This window comes from Mus pahari, chromosome 20, assembly GCF_900095145.1.
Source record: "Mus pahari chromosome 20, PAHARI_EIJ_v1.1, whole genome shotgun sequence".
Taxonomy (NCBI): domain Eukaryota; kingdom Metazoa; phylum Chordata; class Mammalia; order Rodentia; family Muridae; genus Mus; species Mus pahari.
This window is the reverse complement of record NC_034609.1, coordinates 13,404,490-13,411,911: the sequence shown is the minus strand read 5'-3', so window position 1 is coordinate 13,411,911 and position 7,422 is coordinate 13,404,490. Positions and strand designations below refer to the sequence as shown.

The 7,422-nt window shown below is 43.9% G+C and overlaps 1 long non-coding RNA gene across 1 annotated transcript in view; it reads right to left on the bottom strand.

The window, feature by feature from the left end:
• Positions 1-4,881: 4,881 nt before the first annotated feature.
• LOC115062691 overlaps positions 4,882-7,422 on the bottom strand; it is a 26,321-nt gene continuing 23,780 nt past the window's right edge. Inside the window, exon 4 of the long non-coding RNA XR_003842627.1 lies at positions 4,882-5,055. This is a non-coding gene — a long non-coding RNA (uncharacterized LOC115062691). The remainder of the gene's footprint in view (positions 5,056-7,422) is intronic.

Sequence of the window (7,422 nt, the reverse complement as noted above, 5' to 3'; positions counted from 1 at the left end):
TCAATTCCCAGCACACACATGGCAGCTCACAAACATCTATTCCAAGAAATCTGACATCCTCTCACGGACATACACACAGGTAAAATGACAGTGTATGTAAATTAAAAATAAATTATATTTTAAAAGTCTGAGAGTTTTGTTCTGATTTCTGTTTTAAAAGGAAAAAAAAAATCAGAAGATGTAGCAGGACAAGAAGAGGCTCACATTCCTCTTTTACAGCCCTTGACTGGAGCTGAGTGGTGGTGTTCAGGTGAGACTTGCACGCACAGCTTGCTAAAGCCCTAACCATTCCCTAATGTCACCAGGAAACTAAACCACTGGGCCATTTCTCCCAGTTCCACGGCTAACTAGCTGTGTGATCTTGGGCCAGTTACTAAACATCTCAATTGGGAAACAGAATAACAACAATATCCTCCCTGGATGAGTTAGATGCTTCAAGGTGCAAGCCTGGGGACCTGTGTTTGTTGCCCCCCAGAACCCAAATAAAGAAGCTGCGTGCAGCTGTGCCTAGCCCTGTACTCCCGGTACTGGGAGGGAGATAGCAGGGTTTCCTCCACTTGCCCTGCCTTGGCCCCAACCTGGGAATGTTCTGATCCCTGACATCTCGGCCTTGTAGCCATTGAACATGTCACTGTGGCCAGACTCCAGGCCCACAAAGCCTCTTCAGACCCCCAAGGGGTGCCCTCCTTGTACATCTCTGCCTGGGCTGTGTCATGTAGCCTGGGCTAGCTACCAGCCTCAGCTTTCAGCATCTTGCGTTTGACTCCGCAATCCTAGGGATTGCTCGCTGGTCAGCATAGCTGAATCAGCAAGCTCTAGATTCAGTGAGAAACCTAGTGTCAAAAACTAAGGTAGAGAGCCAATGTGGAGAGGAAAACACTTGCTGTCAGTCTCTGGCCTACACACACACACACACACACACACACACACACACACATGTGCATATGCACACACACATACAGAGGGGGGGGGAGACAGACAGACAGACAGAGAGAGGGGGACAACAGAGGGAGAGTTGTGTATTAGGTTGTCTGTGACCTTGAGCTAGTCTCCACTTCTCCATGACAGAAGGGAAGGACACTGTGTTGCAGTACACCATGTATGCATGGTAAGACTTCTGATATTCTCAGAGAAAGCTTTCCCGAGCCCAGGAAAAAGCAATGCCTAAGGACCTTTGCCAACCCCAGTCAGGGAAGGCAGCCTGCAGATTGGGCTCTTCCCAGAGCATCACAGGCCCAGGCATCACAGGCCAGTGTCTCTCTCCCACTTCACTCTTGTCGAGCATCCCAGCAGTGCACTTCCGGGCCTCCCCAGGCCCCACCCCCACACGCTGTCCCTGACTCACAGCTGGGAGGTTTTTCCCTAACAAGCTTTTTTGGTCAGACATCAGCTGAAGAAAAGGCCTCTCTGACTAGGCAGTTGGACTTTTTCCCTACCTCTTTTACAAGCTCCCAATGGCAATCTTGCCAACTGCTCACGGTTTTCCTATTTGAATGCAAAAGAGAGTGGAGGAAATCCCTGATCCCACAGTGAACACACAGAAGCCTCATTCAAGACCTCCTAGCCTCTGTTTCCTGGCTTAGTGTCTTGGGCAAGTCCTTTAGTCTGTGAGTCTAGCCAGTTCTCCATAGAAATGGGCAGGTGAGTATCCTGACACTTGCCCTGCCCAGAGCCAAGAGCTGTGGTAGATGGAAGGGCTCTGCTGCATTGAAAATCCTGTAAACCTGGCATGGTGGCATGTGCCCGACACCCCCACTACTGTCCGATTCAGCTGTGTAGGGAGCTCCAGACCACCTGGCTTGCATGAGTTCCTGTCTGAAAACATAATAAAAATCAATTTAAAGTCAATTATCCCTGGCAGGGTGGCTCAGTAGGTTAAAAAAAAAAAAAGTGCTGGTGGCCTAAACCTGATGTCCAGAATTCATATAAAGATGGCAGGGAAAAACCATCCACAACTTGTTCTCAGGCCTCCATCTGTATTCTCTCTCTCTCTCTCTCTCTCTCTCTCTCTCTCTCTCTCTCTCTCTCTCACACACACACACACACACACACACACACAAATAAATAAATAAAGCCAAAATCCCCATTAGAGAAGATAGGGGAGATTGTGCCTTCCTTCTCATGAAGCTCCCTTGGCCATCAAAGCCAGAGAGGGAACTCCACATTTTCACTGTATTAAATCGTCCCTACGCAGACTGACCATCTCTAAGGTCCACTTAGGCCTCGAGTTACACACACAGAACCCTTTCTCCCATCCTGGGATGGCTCCTAGAAGATTAATGGGCAGGTGGAGTGAATGGTGTGGACACGATGGAAAAAGGTATGGCTTACTGCCCCAAGGGTTCGACGGCTGACAGCATGAGAATTCTTCACCCTACAGAGAATAGTCCACTGTTTAAAATGTATTTTTCTAATTTTCAAGGAGAAACTACATTTTGGTCCTTTCTGGGATTGTCTCCTGTCTGGATGGTGGTTGACTATGAGTAACGGATTCTGATGGCGCCAGGGTCACATGGGACAGCCATAGTCTGCCACAGTCTGCTAGTGTGCCCCCTCTAGAGCCAGAATTTGCTTTGCTCTCAAGTCTGTGATCCCCACACTCAGGAGACTAAAGCAGTAGCATGAGAGCTTGGGGCCAGCCTGGGCTACAAAGCTGATTGATTGATTGATTGATTGATTGATTGATTTTAGGGTTTGTTGCTAAGATGGGTGGTGGTTGTTTTTAATTCCAGTGCTGGAGCATAGGCTGATCACCCAGTTTGAGACCAACCTTGTCTATATAATAGATTCCAGGTTAATCAAGGCTACATTGTGAAACACTGTCTCAAAAGAAAAGTGGGAGGGGTTGGAGTGCTTTCACTATGAGAACCCCCAACTATCTTTTGGAGAAATAGCAAACATGTTGCAGACATGCTAATAAAGAACTGCCTCGGATGGAGGGTTGCTGGGAGTAAAGACTTTAAACAGTGTAGCAAACACACCAACAGACTTATGGAAAAGCAGGGAGGGCGGGATCTTACCCACTGGCCCTGTGTTTCTGAGCATTTTACTGCAGGAGACAAATGTCTGTCAAAGATTTTGACTTTGAACAACCTTAAGAGGCTGTACAGCACACGCCACTTAGCGCCTATAAGTAGCTCTGGGTTTTGCCTACATGTTTCTAACTATATTCCAGTCCAATATCACCACGGTGTCTAAAAGGTTTTTAATATAGATATTAAATATATCCATATCATCACTTCAGTGAGAGCGAGAGCAGGGCTCTTCCTCTGGGGTCTTCCCAGCTATTTGCAGCTGACATGATACCATTAAAAATAAACCTACCCAGAGGAAGTAGTCATTTTACATGGTATTAGGACTAATGTTATCATTTAGTAGCTGCAGAGATTTGCCCACTGCAGAGGCCCCAGATAATGACAGAAACATGATTGGTGGGTGTGAGATGATTTTCTTTCCACGGACAGTTTTCATCATCTGCAGCTTGTCATGTAGATGCTTATTTAAGACTTACACCACTGAGCAAACATTGACGCTTTCAGAAGAATAAAAACCATCAGCGCTGCTGCCGAGGGTGATAAGGGATGGTTTTCTCTTCTGGGCCTTGAGACCTGCTGGCTGCGTATGAAACAGGAGGCCTAGCTCTGTGGTGTGAACAGGAAGGTGGAGGGGGACATTTCTCCACTTTCAGCCTAGCACACACCAGGCTCAGACATGGACACACCAACCTACGGAATCAGCCCCAAAGCCTTCCAAATTCAGTCAGTTTTTTAGGAAGTGGAAATTCAAACCGGGTCAGTCACTGATTAGTCATGATAAAACCAGGTCAATTACTCGGGAGACTGAGAATCGGAGGCTCAGGAGTTCAAGACTAGCCTGGACTAGAGTGAGTTCAAAGCCAGCACACAGACCCTATTTTAGATTTAAAAAAAAAAAAATTGTAAAGGTTGGGACTAGAGCTCAGTGGTAGAATACTTTCCTAGCAATCTCTAGGCCCTGGGTTCAAATCTTCACTACTGCAAACAGCTAACCAAGAAAGAAATAATGAAGGCAAAACCAAGGTATGACCCCAACATCATCAGTCTGTCAATGCCACAGAGTCCAGTGGAGGACAAGGATCCTGAGACACAGGTAGATGAGTTCATGTCACTCTCACTCACTGCCTGTGGGGCAGGTCTCAGTACCTTCCTCACTGCACCACAGGACACAGAAATCTTTCACGGGAGAATTCTTTGCCAGTCACCCACTAACATGTCTGTATCCCCTGAGCATCTGCAGTATACTAGACTCTCGGTCGCAAAACAAAGAGACAGAGAAAGGGCAAAGGCCTAAGCAGTGTGCCTCCCATTCCTCTGGAAGCTAAGGCAAGCAAATTGAGATCTGAGGGCCAGCTTAGAGGGCATGAAAGACTGTCTCAAAGAGGGACAGCACCGTCCCTGGCCCTCGTGGTTTATTGGGAGCTGAATACCCACACCAAGGGGCTACCAGCAGGGTTAAAAATCATACTGTGAGGTGTGCACACACGGGTAGGTAGCCCTTTGTGTTAGAGCATTAAAAAGCAGCCGTGTGTGTGTGTGTGTGGAGAGAGAGAGAGAGAGAGAGAGAGAGAGAGAGAGAGAGAGAGAGAGAGAAGCAGAGAGATGGGGGAGTTGGTCTGACCTCAGGTGGGACCATATATATTCATGTTGAGGGGGCATCTTTGTCTCTCTTTGTGAAGATAGCCAAAATGCCAACAGAAGAAGATGGGGTGTGGCCGCTTACGGGGGCAGGAATGACTACGGTCATCTGCAAGGGGAGCTGGGATGAGTAATCCTTCACTGGGAAACTAGTCTCATTGCTAACTATGAAAGGATTTAAAAATGCATGCTAGAGGCATTACAGCTGTTTTTTGCTGAGGAGGGTCTTTGTGGGAGAGGCTAGGTCTGGGTCCATCAAAGAGGGGGTCCTTTGGGCACGTAGCAGAAGAGTCTTAAATTTGATCCACTGCAATGGTTCAAGTGATTGCCATCCCGCAGTCTTGAAGCAATTGTACAGCTGGCTGGACCAGGCACCAGAGTTCTGCAGAAGGACAAGGTGACTAATTAGTTGTTTGTTACCTCAGACTCCCACTTTGTAAGAGAGTCAGTACAACCCTCCTAGCATCTAAGGAATGACTCTGAACAGAGAGTGTCTAAGGAATAGTCCTTGCTTCCAAGTATGATGAACTTTGTACATTTGTTTCAAATATTAACAGTATCAGCTATTATTTGATGAACAAAACCAGAATATTTCAAGTAAAACAAAATTTTTGGTTAGAAACAATTTTGTAAGTTGAAATTTTAAAAATTGGGACTATTAACGACCTATACTTGAAAATACGATAATACATATTTTTGTTAACGTGAATTGTTATAGCTATATTGCAAGATTACATAGTGAATATATTTTATATTGTCAGGCTGTATAAGGAGACAAGTTAATTCTAAGTTGTATTCCCCAGAAAAAAACATTATTTCCAATTTCCAATTTCAAACGTATATTCTTAGAGACAGTGTCTGCCTGGTCAAGAGTAAATTATTAACCAAATTCTGTAAAATTAACCCTATTTACAGAAACGTCAAAAAACCTCTAATACTCATTCCATACACTCACCCAATAGGTGAAAGAAGTCAGTCATGTCAAATCTGTAATAATTTGCATGTAACAAGGACTGAATTAACAAAAACTTCTGATTTTACTTTACTTGCTTTAGGCTTAATTTGACAGCATTTGAAGAATGCTATATGGTATAACAGCAGACTACATGACAGGAGATAAAAGCTGGTTTCTCTCTCTTCTAGCTTGTCTCTGTAAGTAAATTACATTTATTCATAGCATGGCTGGGCATTAACTTGTATATCTTAATTATCTTTAACAGGTTATAATTAATAAGTAATTCTTTTATAAAATTAGGATTTTATGATTTTATCCCTGTTAATTTTGAGCCTTAAAGATATAATTCTTGAATTATAACTTTTGGTCACAAAATATTGTTTAGTAACAAAATAAATTTTAAATCATAATTATAATCCACAGAGAGATTGGCCGTTGTTTAGTTTAGTTTTACGAAATGGCTGGGGTTTTTTGTTTGTTTGTTTTGTTTTGTTTTGTTTTTGACTCAATTCAAACCAAACCATGCTGTAAACCTGGGGTTACCTCCTCGGTCTCATAAAAGGAAGCTGCAATGGTAAGCAGAGAGCTCAGTGGGTGTAGCTAGTTTATGCATACTATTTTAATTGGTTTATCTCACAAGGTCACCTTAACCAAGTGGTGAAGTCACGTGACATGTCCTTTCTTCAACCTTAATAAAGATGGTGGCTGAGTCACATGGCTTCCAAGATGACACCATGATGAGCCACACATGCTTACTCCAAGGTGAGCCTAGGTCATGTAATCAACCAAGATGGCAGCAAATGTCATGGTACTCTGAGGTTAATCCATTAGGCACACGTTATTTCCTATCCCAAAGCTGAATCCAAATCACATACATGGTATGATAGCAAATTAAGGCCTCCTGTATATGCTTTTAAAATCACACTCGATGTGTGAGATGAACTTAGAAATCCTAAACTATAGAAAATTAAAGTTTCAACAAAAGCTTTAAGGACAGCAAACAAAACCAAGCAAACAAGGGAGGGGGAAAGAATTCAGAGAGCTGAACACCTTGCCATTTGTAACTTGTGTGGGAAACCGTTCACTTCTTAGCTATTCTCAAGAGCAAAGTGTCTATTCCTGGCTCTTGGTTTTTCTCTCCTTCTCCTGGTCACAGAGTCAGGAGGCCTACTTGAGCTAGGACAGAGTCTTTGGAGGAAACTTTTAAACAATCATGCTTGGGTCTGGGAGAGATGGTCCAAAATCTAACTCCTGAGCCAACATCCTCAGTGGAGTAGAACAACATGCAATAATTTTTCAATATTGTCAATACTCAAAAGACTCTGTAACACTAAATCAGTGATCTACATATCCATAAACAGTTTGTGTATGTCTGCAGGTGGGAGAAGACAGCCTAAAAATTACCTTTATACCTTAGCATTTGGGCGTTGGGTGTAGTTATAAGCCAGAACCTTGAGAAAAATTAAAGTGAACTGTGGGTTTTATGGGGTATGAGCCTCAGACCATGCTGCCATTCCATCTTACAGAGTTAGTTACCTAAATTAGTTTAGGTATTAGAAACAGAAAATCCAGCCAGGCAGTGGTGGCACACACCTTTAATCCCAGCACTTGGGAGGCAGAGGCAGGTGGATTTCTGAGTTCGAGACCAGCCTGGTCTGTCTACACGGTGAGTTCCAGGACAGCCAGGGCTACACAGAGAAACCCTGTCTCGAAAAAAAAAAGAAAGAAAGAAAGAAAGAAAGAAAGAAAGAAAGAAAGAAAGAAAGAAAGAAAGAAAGAAAGAAAGAAAGAAAG